The sequence below is a fragment of the Pseudophryne corroboree genome, chromosome 3 (assembly GCF_028390025.1).
Source record: "Pseudophryne corroboree isolate aPseCor3 chromosome 3, aPseCor3.hap2, whole genome shotgun sequence".
NCBI lineage: Eukaryota > Metazoa > Chordata > Amphibia > Anura > Myobatrachidae > Pseudophryne > Pseudophryne corroboree.
Window position 1 is genome coordinate 629701440 of NC_086446.1, and position 14391 is coordinate 629715830.

Here is a 14391-nt window from a genome sequence, read left to right on the forward strand (position 1 = left end):
TTTTGGTGTGTGCTGGCAAACTCTCCCTCTGTCTCCCCAAAGGGCTAGTGGGGTCCTGTCCTCTATCAGAGCATTCCCTGTGTGTGTGCTGTGTGTCGGTACGTGTGTGTCGACATGTATGAGGACGATGTTGGTGAGGAGGCGGAGCAATTGCCTGTAATGGTGATGTCACTCTCTAGGGAGTCGACACCGGAATGGATGGCTTATTTAGGGAATTACGTGATAATGTCAACACGCTGCAAGGTCGGTTGACGACATGAGACGGCCGGCAAACCAATTAGTACCTGTCCAGGCGTCTCAAACACCGTCAGGGGCTTTAAAACGCTCATTACCTCAGTCGGTCGACACAGACACAGACACGGACACTGACTCCAGTGTCGACGGTGAAGAAACAAACGTATTTTCCATTAGGGCCACACGTTACATGTTAAGGGCAATGAAGGAGGTGTTACATATTTCTGATACTACAAGTACCACAAAAAAGGGTATTATGTGGGGTGTGAAAAAACTACCTGTAGTTTTTCCTGAATCAGATAAATTAAATGAAGTGTGTGATGATGCGTGGGTTTCCCCCGATAGAAAATTATTGGCGTTATACCCTTTCCCGCCAGAAGTTAGGGCGCGTTGGGAAACACCCCCTAGGGTGGATAAGGCGCTCACACGCTTATCAAAACAAGTGGCGTTACCGTCTCCAGATAAGGCCGCCCTCAAGGAGCCAGCTGATAGGAGGCTGGAAAATATCCAAAAAAGTATATACACACATACTGGTGTTATACTGCGACCAGCGATCGCCTCAGCCTGGATGTGCAGCGCTGGGGTGGCTTGGTCGGATTCCCTGACTGAAAATATTGATACCCTTGATAGGGACAGTATTTTATTGACTATAGAGCATTTAAAGGATGCATTTCTATATATGCGAGATGCACAGAGGGATATTTGCACTCTGGCATCAAGAGTAAGTGCGATGTCCATGTCTGCCAGAAGATGTTTATGGACACGACAGTGGTCAGGTGATGCAGATTCCAAACGGCACATGGAAGTATTGCCGTATAAAGGGGAGGAGTTATTTGGGGTCGGTCCATCGGACCTGGTGGCCACGGCAACAGCTGGAAAATCCACCTTTTTTACCCCAAGTCACATCTCAGCAGAAAAAGACACCGTCTTTTCAGCCTCAGTCCTTTCGTCCCCATAAGGGCAAGCGGGCAAAAGGCCAGTCATATCTGCCCAGGGGTAGAGGAAAGGGAAGAAGACTGCAGCAGGCAGCCCCTTCCCAGGAACAGAAGCCCTCCACCGCTTCTGCCAAGTCCTCAGCATGACGCTGGGGCCGTACAAGCGGACTCAGGTGCGGTGGGGGGTCGTCTCAAGAGTTTCAGCACGCAGTGGGCTCACTCGCAAGTGGACCGCTGGATCCTACAAGTAGTATCCCAGGGGTACAGATTGGAAATTCGAGACGTCTCCCCCTCGCAGGTTCCTGAAGTCTGCTTTACCAACGTCTCCCTTCGACAGGGAGGCAGTATTGGAAACAATTCACAAGCTGTATTCCCAGCAGGTGATAATCAAAGTACCCCTCCTACAACAAGGAAAGGGGTATTATTCCACACTATTTGTGGTACTGAAGCCAGACGGCTCGGTGAGACCTATTCTAAATCTGAAATCTTTGAACACTTACATACAAAGGTTCAAATCAAGATGGAGTCACTCAGAGCAGTGATAGCGAACCAGGAAGAAGGGGACTATATGGTGTCCCTGGACATCAAGGATGCTTACCTCCATGTCCCAATTTTCCCTTCTCACCAAGGGTACCTCAGGTTCGTGGTACAGAACTGTCACTATCAGTTTCAGACGCTGCCGTTTGGATTGTCCACGGCACCCCGGGTCTTTACCAAGGTAATGGCCGAAATGATGATTCTTCTTCAAAGAAAAGGCGTCTTAATTATCCCTTACTTGGACGATCTCCTGATAAGGGCAAGGTCCAGAGAACAGTTGGAGGTCGGAGTAGCACTATCTCAAGTAGTTCTACGACAGCACGGGTGGATTCTAAATATTCCAAAATCGCAGCTGATTCCGACGACACGTCTGCTGTTCCTAGGGATGATTCTGGACACAGTCCAGAAAAAGGTGTTTCTCCCGGAGGAGAAAGCCAGGGAGTTATCCGAGCTAGTCAGAAACCTCCTAAAACCAGGCCAAGTGTCAGTGCATCAATGCACAAGAGTCCTGGGAAAAATGGTGGCTTCTTACGAAGCGATTCCATTCGGCAGATTTCACGCAATAATTTTTCGGTGGGATCTGCTGGACGAATGGTCCGGATCGCATCTTCAGATGCATCAGCGGATAATCCTGTCTCCAAGGACAAGGGTGTCTCTTCTGTGGTGGCTGCAGAGTGCTCATCTACTAGAGGGCAGCAGATTCGGCATTCAGGACTGGGTCCTGGTGACCACGGATGCCAGCCTGAGAGGCTGGGGAGCAGTCACACAGGGAAGAAATTTCCAAGGAGTGTGGTCAAGTCTGGAGACTTCTCTCCACATAAATATACTGGAGCTAAGGGCAATTTACAATGCTCTGAGCCTAGGAAGACCTCTGCTTCAAAGTCAACCGGTGCTGATCCAGTCGGACAACATCACGGCAGTCGCCCACGTAAACAGACAGGGCGGCACAAGAAGCAAGAGGGAAATGGCAGCAAGGATTCTTCGCGGGGCGAAAAATCATGTGATAACACTGTCAGCGGTGTTCATTCCGGGAGTGGACAACTGGGAAGCAGACTTCCTCAGCAGGCACGACCTCCACCCAGGAGAGTGGGGACTTCATCTGGAAGTCTTCCACATGATTGTGAACCGTTGGGAAAGACCAAAGGTGGACATGATGGCGTCCCGTCTGAACAAAAAACTGGACAGGTATTGCGCCAGGTCAAGAGACCCTCAGGCAATAGCTGGGACGCTCTGGTAACACCGTGGGTGTACCAGTCGGTGTATGTGTTCCCTCCTCTGCCTCTCATACCCAAGGTACTGAGAATTATAAGACGGAGAGGAGTAAGAACTATACTCGTGGCTCCGGATTGGCCAAGAAGGACTTGGTACCCGGAACTTCAAGAGATACTAAGAAGGGACTTGCTTCAGGAAGGATCATGTCTGTTCCAAGACTTACCGCGGCTGCGTTTGACGGCATGGCGGTTGAACGCCGGATCCTAAGGGAAAAAGGCATTCCGGAAGAGGTCATCCCTACCCTGGTCAGAGCCAGGAAGGAGGTGACCGCACAACATTATCACCGCATTTGGCGAAAATATGTTGCATGGTGTGAGGCCAAGAAGGCCCCCACGGAGGAATTTCAACTCGGTCGATTCCTGCATTTCCTACAAACAGGAGTGTCTATGGGCCTCAAATTGGGGTCCATTAAGGTTCAAATTTCGGCCCTGTCGATTTTCTTCCAGAAAGAATTGTCTTCAGTTCCTGAAGTCCAGAAGTTTGTCAAGGGAGTACTGCATATACAACCCCCTTTTGTGCCTCCAGTGGCACTGTGGGATCTCAACGTAGTTCTGGGATTCCTCAAATCACATTGGTTTAAACCGCTCAAATCTGTGGATTTGAAATATCTCACATGGAAAGTGACCATGCTGTTGGCCCTGGCCTCGGCCAGGCGAGTGTCAGAATTGGCGGCTTTGTCTCACAAAAGCCCATATCTGATTGTCCATTCGGACAGGGCAGAGCTGCGGACTCGTCCCCAGTTTCTCCCTAAGGTGGTGTCAGCGTTTCAACTGAACCAGCTTATTGTGGTACCTGCGGCTACTAGGGACTTGGAGGACTCCAAGTTGCTAGATGTTGTCAGGGCCCTGAAAATATAGGTTTCCAGGACGGCTGGAGTCAGGAAAACTGACTTGCTGTTATCCTGTATGCACCCAACAAACTGGGTGCTCTTGCTTCTAAGCAGACGATTGCTAGTTGGATGTGTAGTACAATTCAGCTTGCACATTCTGTGGCAGGCCTGCCACAGCCAAAATATGTAAATGCCCATTCCACAAGAAAGGTGGGCTCATCTTGGGCGGCTGCCCGAGGGGTCTCGGCTTTACAACTTTGCCGAGCTGCTACTTGGTCAGGGGCAAACACGTTTGCAAAATTCTACAAATTTGATACCCTGGCTGAGGAGGACCTGGAGTTCTCTCATTCGGTGCTGCAGAGTCATCCGCACTCTCCCGCCCGTTTGGGAGCTTTGGTATAATCCCCATGGTCCTTACGGAGTCCCCAGCATCCACTTAGGACGTCAGAGAAAATAAGAATTTACTTACCGATAATTCTATTTCTCGTAGTCCGTAGTGGATGCTGGGCGCCCATCCCAAGTGCGGATTGTCTGCAATACTTGTACATAGTTATTGTTACAAAAATCGGGTTATTATTGTTGTGAGCCATCTTTTCAGAGGCTCCGCTGTTATCATGCTGTTAACTGGGTTCAGATCACAGGTTGTACAGTGTGATTGGTGTGGCTGGTATGAGTCTTACCCGGGATTCAAAATCCTTCCTTATTGTGTACGCTCGTCCGGGCACAGTATCCTAACTGAGGCTTGGAGGAGGGTCATAGGGGGAGGAGCCAGTGCACACCACCTGATCCTAAAGCTTTTACTTTTGTGCCCTGTCTCCTGCGGAGCCGCTATTCCCCATGGTCCTTACGGAGTCCCCAGCATCCACTACGGACTACGAGAAATAGAATTATCGGTAAGTAAATTCTTATTTTTCTCTTATTTTTATAGAATATCACATTAGAATGATGTGTGTATTGTACAGCGGACACTAGAATGCTTTGTGTATGTAAGATGGTCACTGTTATTGTGTATGGGGTTCTAGAATGCTCTCTCTATGGCACGCAGTTGAATTCTCTCTGTATTGTATAGAATGCTTCCTTTGTTGTTGTACGTATGTCACTAGAATGCTCCATGTATTGTATGTTTGTCACAGTGATTTAATTCTAATATTATATTATATGATATGTGTTGTATGATCCTAAATGTAATTTGATAATGGAATAATTACTAAGTAAAGTAACATTTAATGACTGAGCGCTTTAGAGACAAGGATAGCTCTTGCTTCCCAGTAGAAACACAAACAAAATGGTTTATACCATGATGCCAATACAGACGCTCAGACGCAAAGAACCACCAATCAGATTCTAGGAGACACATTTACTAAGGTGTGAGGTTTTTAGAAGTGGCGATGTTGCCCATAGCATCCAATCAAATTCTACTTATCATTCATCTAGCACCTTCTAGAAGATAATAGCTAGAATCGGATTGGTTGCCATAGGCAATAGCTCCACTTCTAAAAAAAACCTTACACTTTAGAAAATATATCCCAAGGTTTGATCAGTCAAGTTTAAGTTAAACTAATGAATGTTAGTATGTATCCAGTAACTGTGGATACAAGTACATAGGAGTAGAGGCAAAGCTAGTTGGCATGCAAAGTTTGCAGATGGGTCGTAACGTGAAATTGACGGGTCCCACAGCAAAAAAAAAAAAAAAAATTTCCTTCTATATGTCTCGATCTGCTTTCTGACTGAGCATGTGAAAGCTTGTTTTGGTTTCAGTTCCTAAAAATCTCAAACAGGACTTCATTGTGCTTGCACTGGTCCCCGTGCATGCCAGGCTCCAGAGCCATCATACACCCTGTGACTGCTAAATTCTGGCTACAAATGCACACCTTTTATTACATGCAGAATAGGTGTATTTTTATCTTTGCGTCAGGCCCTCAGATCTCTAGATTAGTCTGTGCATTTGATATTTTCCAAAATTATGTTTCTTCGAGGGGGAAACAATATATGTAAATAGTGTAGTGTCATTTTTTTTATAATTGCTTTTCATTAAAGCATCATTTTTGTGCCATAAAGCAAACAAAACAGCAAAACAATAACAAAAGATAATGTCAAAACATAATATGATGGACAATGACAATGAAGTTCACAGAATGAACAGAGTGTCATAGCAGCAGTGTCGGATGGGGCATGAAGGGCCCACCGGGGGATGCTGTTGTAGGAGCCCATGCTTAAGGGTGTGGCCAGACTCAACTGGGGCGTGGCCAGCCATCACAGAGGTTTGGCTAACCATTACAGAGTACATGTTCTGTTCTCCTTGGTAAATATATAATAAACCATAGTCTTGTGAAGTATAATGTAACATAAGTATAATGCATAATTCAAGTGCACTAGGATAGTGTCTGGAACCTGATCCCTAGAGGAGGAGGAGGGCCCACAGGCAGTGGGGTCCACCGGTGGTTTCCCCTGGTCCCCTGTGGGCCAGTCCGACCCTGCATAGCAGGGAGGTGTTAAGAATTATATCTCCAAATCAAACTAAAATAGGAGGATCTCCTGCTATCTCATGAGTTAAATACCAGGAGGTATAGTGTAAACTTTTAAGTATTGAGCCTTCATTGTGGGTGATACGATGACGATGTAACTCTCCCACACAGGGCCGGATTAAGCCTTGGGGGTGCCCGGGGCACTTTAGACAGGGGGCCCCAGTGGAGGGGGGAAGGGGGTGTATATAAGATTTGACATACCTCCCAACATGATCCATTCCAGGATTCCAGGAGGGACAAAATGCTCTTTCAAGGACTTCCATCTTAATATATGATTGTAGTCACCTGTGTTGAACTATTTCATTGATAATAAGGATGTTTCAACACAGGTGATTGCAATCATAACTTAAGAAGGAAGTCCTGGTACAGAGCAATTTGGGGCTAATTCAGACCTGATCGATGCTGTGCGTGTTCGCACAGCATCGATCAGGTCTGAACTGTGCATGCGCCGGCGCATACCAGACAGCCGATGGTTGTCTTTAGCTAGCGATCGCCTCTGCCTGATTGACAGGCAGAGGCGGTCGCTGGGCGGGAGGGCGGCGTTAAACTGCCGTTTAAGGGCCGTGGTCCGGCCACCGCAGGCATGGCCGGACCGTGCTGAGGGCGGGCCGCGTAACGTCACACGCAGCCGCTGTGACCCAGGCAGCGATGAGTAGCTCCCAGCCATTGTGCTGGCCGGGAGCTACTCCTGAAGTACAAAAGCATTGCACCTGTGAGGCTAAACTGGAAGCGATCATCCTGAAAGTATTATTAATCTTTCCTATATAGATCAAGCAACTAGATTTCACAAAGGGTAGAGCATGAAGTGTGCTTTCTGATTTCAGGCCTGTCTCCACAATGGATTACACCCCACGGATAGCTATTGTCATGTCTACGGGGGTAATTCCAAGTTGATCGCAGCAGGAATTTAGTTAGCAATTGGACAAAACCATGTGCACTGCAGGGGAGGCAGATTTAACATGTGCAGAGAGAGTTGGATTTGGGTGGGTTATTTTATTTCTTTGCAGGGTAAATACTGGCTGCTTTATTTTTACACTGCAAATTAGATTGCAGATTGAACACACCCCACCCAAATCTAACTCTCTCTGCACATGTTAAATCTGCCTCCCCTGCAGTGCACATGGTTTTACCCAGTTGCGAACTAAATTCCTGCTGCGATCAACTTGGAATTACCCCCTACATTTCTGAATGAGCTAATCTAATGCCCGTATTTGTACACACACTTGGTGGCGTGCTAAAGTAATCCAATAAAGAATCAGTGGTACTATTCAATATTACAGTCTACAAACATTATCCACCCAACCGTGACAACCTGGGGCAAATCTGCAAGGGGGCGTGGGCGACAATCCCTTCCGCAAATCTGGTAGAAAGTACCTACACACTATATGGCAATGCTGCGATCTGATGGCCATCGTATATAGTAATAATGGTGATGGACGCAGGCTACATCTGATTGAACGAATGTGACTAAAATATACCCATTAATGCAAATAGATGAGTAATTAATCTGCTGCAGCTGTGTTTTAAAAGTCAAATTACACTGCATGGAATGCTCGTTCTATGCAACTACAGTATACTCCATTCTTTGTCAAGGAAGGGGAAGCTGCCCATATGTTTACTAGTTTTGGCCTTTAAGAAAAAAAATAAGAATTTACTTACCGATAATTCTATTTCTCGTAGTCCGTAGTGGATGCTGGGGACTCCGTAAGGACCATGGGGAATAGCGGCTCCGCAGGAGACTGGGCACAAAAGTAAAGCTTTAGAACTACCTGGTGTGCACTGGCTCCTCCCCCCATGACCCTCCTCCAAGCCTCAGTTAGGATACTGTGCCCGGACGAGCGTACACAATAAGGAAGGATTTTGAATCCCGGGTAAGACTCATACCAGCCACACCAATCACACCATATAACTTGTGATCTAAACCCAGTTAACAGCATGATAACAGAGGAGCCTCTAGAAAAGATGGCTCACTACAGCAATAACCCGATTTTTTGGTAACAATAACTATGTACCAGTATTGCAGACAATCCGCACTTGGGATGGGCGCCCAGCATCCACTACGGACTACGAGAAATAGAATTATCGGTAAGTAAATTCTTATTTTCTCTGACGTCCTAGTGGATGCTGGGGACTCCGTAAGGACCATGGGGATTATACCAAAGCTCCCAAACGGGCGGGAGAGTGCGGATGACTCTGCAGCACCAAATGAGAGAACTCCAGGTCCTCCTCAGCCAGGGTATCAAATTTGTAGAATTTTACAATGTATTTGCTCCTGACCAAGTAGGTGCTCGGCAAAGTTGTAAAGCCGAGACCCCTCGGGCAGCCGCCCAAGATGAGCCCACCTTCCTTGTGGAATGGGCTTTTACAGATTTTGGCTGTGGCAGGCCTGCCACAGAATGTGCAAGCTGAATTGTACTACAAATCCAACGAGCAATAGTCTGCTTAGAAGCAGGAGCACCCAGCTTGTTGGGTGCATACAGAATAAACAACGAGTCAGATTTTCTGACTCCAGCCGTCCTGGAAACCTATATTTCCAGGGCCCTGACAACGTCTAGCAACTTGGAGTCCTCCAAGTCCCTAGTAGCCGCAGGCACCACAATAGGTTGATTCAGGTGAAACGCTGAAAACCACCTTAGGTAGAAACTGAGGACAAGTCCTCAATTCCGCCCTGTCCGAATGGAAAATCAGATGAGGGCTTTTACAGGATAAAGCCGCCAATTCTGACACGCACCTGGCCCAGGCCAGGGCCAACAGCATGACCACTTTCCATGTGAGATATTTTAACTCCACATATTTAAGTGGTTCAAACCAATGTGACTTTTGGAACCCAAAAACTACATTTAGATCCCAAGGTGCCACTGGAGGCACCAAAGGAGGCTGTATATACAGTACCCCTTTCACAAACGTCTGAACTTCAGGGACTGAAGCTAGTTCTTTTTGGAAGAAAATTGACAGGGCCGAAATTTGAACCTTAATGGACCCCCATTTCAGGCCCATAGACACTCCTGTTTGCAGGAAATGTAGGAATCGACCTAGTTCCGTCGGGGCCTTACTGGCCTCGCACCACGGAACATATTTTCGCCAAATGCGGTGATAATGTTTTGCGGTTATATCTTTCCTGGCTTTGATCAGGATAGGAATGACTTCATCCGGAATGCCTTTCTCCTTCAGGATCCGGCGTTCAACCGCCATGCCGTCAAACGCAGCCGCGGTAAGTCTTGGAACAGACAGGGTCCTTGCTGGAGCAGGTCCCTTCTTAGAGGTAGAGGCCACGGATCCTCCGTGAGCATCTCTTGAAGTTCCGGTTACCAAGTCCTTCTTGGCCAATCCGGAGCCACGAATATAGTGCTTACTCCTCTCCATCTTATAATTCTCAGTACCTTGGGTATGAGAGGCAGAGGAGGGAACACATACACTGACTGGTACACCCACTGTGTTACCAGAGCGTCTACAGCTATTGCCTGAGGGTCCCTTGACCTGGCGCAATACTTGTCGAGTTTTATAAACATGTGGAAGACTTCTGGGTGAAGTCCCCACTCTCCCGGGTGGAGGTCGTGTCTGCTGAGGAAGTCTGCTTCCCAGTTGTCCACTCCCGGAATGAATACTGCTGACAGTGCTATCACATGATTTTCCGCCCAGCGAAGAATCCTTGCAGCTTCTGCCTTGCCCTCCTGCTTCTTGTGTCACCCTGTCTGTTTACGTGGGTGACTGCCGTGATGTTGTCCGAATGGATCAACTCCGGGTGACCTTGAAGCAGAGGTCTTGCTGAGCTTAGAGCATTGTAAATGGCCCTTAGCTTCAGGATATTTATGTGAAGTGATGTCTCCAGGCTTGACCATAAGCTCTGGAAATTCCTTCCCTGTGTGACTGCTCCCCAGCCTCGCAGGCTGGCATCCGTGGTCACCAGGACCCAGTCCTGAATGTCGAATCTGCGGCTCTCTAGAAGATGAGCACTCTGCAACCACCACAGGAGAGACACCCTTGTGTTTGGTGACAGGGTTATCCGCTGATGCATCTGAAGATGCGACCCGGACCATTTGTCCAGCAGGTCCCACTGGAAAGTTCTTGTGTGGAATCTGCCGAATGGGATTGCTTCGTAGGAAGCCACCATTTTTCCCAGAACCCTTTCATTGATGTACTGAGACTTGGCTCGGTTATAGGAGGTTCCCGACTAGCTCGGATAACTCCCTGACTTTCTCCTCCGGGAGAAACACCTTTTTCTGGACTGTGTCCAGGATCATCCCTAGGAACAGAAGACGAGTCGTCGGAATCAGCTGCGATTTTGGAATATTGAGAATCCAATCGTGCTGCCGCAACACTACCTGAGATAGTGCTACACCGACCTCCAACTGTTCCCTGGATCTTACCCTTATCAGGGAATCGTCCAAGTAAGGGATAACTAAATTCCCTTCCTTCGAAGGAGTATCATCATTTCGGCCATTACCTTGGTAAAGACCCGGGGTGCCGTGGACCATCCATACGGCAGCGTCTGAAACTGATAGTGACAGTTCTGTACCACAAACCTGAGGTACCTTTGGTGAGAAGCGTAAATTGGGACATGAAGGTAAGCATCCTTGATGTCCCGAGACATCATGTAGTCCCCTTCTTCCAAGTTCGCAATCACTGCTCTGAGTGACTCAATCTTGAATTTGAACCTCCGTATGTAAGTGTTCAAGATTTTAGATTTAGAATCGGTCTCACCGAGCCGTCCGGCTTCGGTACCACAACAGTGTGGAATAATACCCCGTTCCCTGTTGCAGGAGGGGTACCTTGATTATCACCTGCTGGGAATACAGCTTGTGAATGGCTTCCAAAACAGCCTCCCTGTCAGAGGGAGACATCGGTAAAGCCGACTTTAGGAAACGGCGAGGGGGAGACGTCTCGAATTCCAATTTGTACCCCTGAGATATCACCTGAAGGATCCAGGGGTCTAAATGCGAGTGAGCCCACTGCGCGCTGAAATTCATTGAGACGGGCCCCCACCGTGCCTGATTCTGCTTGTAAAGCCCCAGCGTCCTACTGAGGGCTTGGCAGAGGCGGGAGAGGGCTTCTGTTCCTGGGAACTGGCTGATTTCTGCAGCCTTTTTCCTCTCCCTCTGTCACGGGGCAGAAATGAGGAACCTTTTGCCCGCTTGCCCACGAAAGGACTGCGCCTGATAATACGGCGTCTTCTTATGTTGAGAGGCGACCTGGGGTACAAACGTGGATTTCCCAGCTGTTGCCGTGGCCACCAGGTCTGAAAGACCGACCCCAAATAACTCCTCCCTTTAATAAGGCAATACTTCCAAATGCCGTTTGGAATCCGCATCACCTGACCACTGTCGTGTCCATAACCCTCTACTGGCAGAAATGGACAACTCACTTAGACTTGATGCCAGTCGGCAAATATTCCGCTGTGCATCACGCATATATAGAAATGCATCTTTTAAATGCTCTATAGGCAATAATATACTGTCCCTATCTAGGGTATCAATATTTTCAGTCAGGGAATCCGACCACGCCAACCCAGCACTGCACATCCAGGCTGAGGTGATTGCTGGTCGCAGTATAACACCAGTATGTGTGTAAATACATTTTAGGATACCCTCCTGCTTTCTATCAGCAGGATCCTTAAGGGCGGCCATCTCAGGAGAGGGCAGAGCCCTTGTTCTTACAAGCGTGTGAGCGCTTTATCCACCCTAGGGGGTGTTTCCCAACGCACCCTAACCTCTGGCGGGAAAGGATATAATGCCAATAACATTTTAGAAATTATCAGTTGTTATCGGGGGAACCCACGCATCATCACACACCTCATTTAATTTCTCAGATTCAGGAAAACTACAGGTAGTTTTTCCTCACCGAACATAATACCCCTTTTTGGTGGTACTCGTATTATCAGAAATGTGTAAAACATTTTTCATTGCCTCAATCATGTAACGTGTGGCCCTACTGGAAGTCACATTTGTCTCTTCACCGTCGACACTGGAGTCAGTAACCGTGTCGGCGTCTATATCTGCCATCTGAGGTAACGGGCGCTTTAGAGCCCCTGACGGCCTATGAGACGTCTGGACAGGCACAAGCTGAGTAGCCGGCTGTCTCATGTCAACCACTGTCTTTTATACAGAGCTGACACTGTCACGTAATTCCTTCCAACAGTTCATCCACTCAGGTGTCGACCCCCTAGGGGGTGACATCACTATTACAGGCAATCTGCTCCGTCTCCACATCATTTTTCTCCTCATACATGTCGACACAAACGTACCGACACACAGCACACACACACAGGGAATGCTCTGATAGAGGACAGGACCCCACTAGCCCTTTGGGGAGACAGAGGGAGAGTTTGCCAGCACACACCAGAGCGCTATATATATACAGGGATAACCTTATATAAGTGTTTTTCCCCTTATAGCTGCTGTATTTTAATACTGCGCGTAATTAGTGCCCCCCTCTCTTTTTTAACCCTTTCTGTAGTGTAGTGACTGCAGGGGAGAGCCAGGGAGCTTCCCTCCAACGGAGCTGTGAGGGAAAATGGCGCCAGTGTGCTGAGGAGATAGGCTCCGTCCCCTTCTCGGCGGCCTTATCTCCCGTTTTTCTGTGTATTCTGGCAGGGGTTAAATTCATCCATATAGCCCAGGAGCTATATGTGATGCATTTTTTGCCATCCAAGGTGTTTTTATTGCGTCTCAGGGCGCCCCCCCCCAGCGCCCTGCACCCTCGGTGACCGGAGTGTGAAGTGTGCTGAGAGCAATGGCGCACAGCTGCAGTGCTGTGCGCTACCTTGTTGAAGACAGGACGTCTTCTGCCGCCGATTTTCCGGACCTCTTCTGTCTTCTGGCTCTGTAAGGGGGCCGGCGGCGCGGCTCTGGGACCTATCCATGGCTGGGCCTGTGATCGGTCCCTCTGGAGCTAATGTCCAGTAGCCTAAGAAGCCCAATCCACTCTGCACACAGGTGAGTTCGCTTCTTCTCCCCTTAGTCCCTCGATGCAGTGAGCCTGTTGCCAGCAGGTCTCACTGAACATAAAAAACCTAAAACTAAACTTTTCACTAAGCAGCTCAGGAGAGCCCCTAGTGTGCACCCTTCTCGTTCGGGCACAAAAATCTAACTGAGGCTTGGAGGAGGGTCATGGGGGGAGGAGCCAGTGCACACCAGGTAGTTCTAAAGCTTTACTTTTGTGCCCAGTCTCCTGCGGAGCCGCTATTCCCCATGGTCCTTACGGAGTCCCCAGCATCCACTAGGACGTCAGAGAAATAAATAAAATGTTTTATCGTGTTTGCTTAGCATGTCCCCATCTCCAAGCCACTTGCACTACGTATGCACTATGGACCTTATTCAGCATCACTTGTAGTTTAGCTAAATTAGCCAAACTGCGACTGCTTGCGATCACATGCTGGGGGCAGCCCAGCACAGGACAAGGCCTGGCTATAAAGGCAGTTGGGCCAGTTGGGTAGTTTCCCATCGCAGCACCCGCCCCCGTTTCTGACGCTACGCCCCCACAATGAAGCATCATCGCCCCCCGCTATGCCACGTCGCCGTCCCTGACTGCCACCGTCAGTCAGGCAGAGGCGTTCACATCGATGCAATGCAATCGCATTGGCAGGCCCGCACGCGCGGAATCTGCGCTTGCACGCTGGGCAAAAAACTGGTCACGCTTGCAGCTGAATAAGGCCCTATGTATGCATTGTTGACAGCTATTTGTATCATGCTTTGAACTCACAGTGAAGCCACACTTCCTATTGGTTCCTGGCACATCTGACACTGGTATAGGTCACAAAAATTCTACTTTTTTCCAGACACTTTTTGCGATTACATTTACCAAATTGTGAGAGATGGACGCAATGTCAATATTGTGCGCAGTGGAGCACTTTTTGCCACTGCTCATGTGATGCAATAGCGTTGTGGCGATAGTTGCTGTGAGGATTGATTTGCAAAGTGGCTGTCAGTCAGGGAGCATTTGTGGGAGGTAACAGGGAAGTGGAGATTTAAACACAGGTGTGTTGTAATTGTTCCATGGTTGTGTCACAGGCTGCAATAGGAGAACCCAGAAGGTTGATTATCAACCAATGTGCGTCTGATGG

At 48.3% G+C, this 14391-nt stretch overlaps 1 protein-coding gene across 2 annotated transcripts in view; it reads right to left on the reverse strand.

Annotated features, from left to right (window-relative positions):
- Window positions 1-14391, reverse strand: part of PAPSS2 (3'-phosphoadenosine 5'-phosphosulfate synthase 2) — a 146501-nt gene that overhangs the window by 34859 nt on the left and 97251 nt on the right. The window lies entirely within an intron of this gene.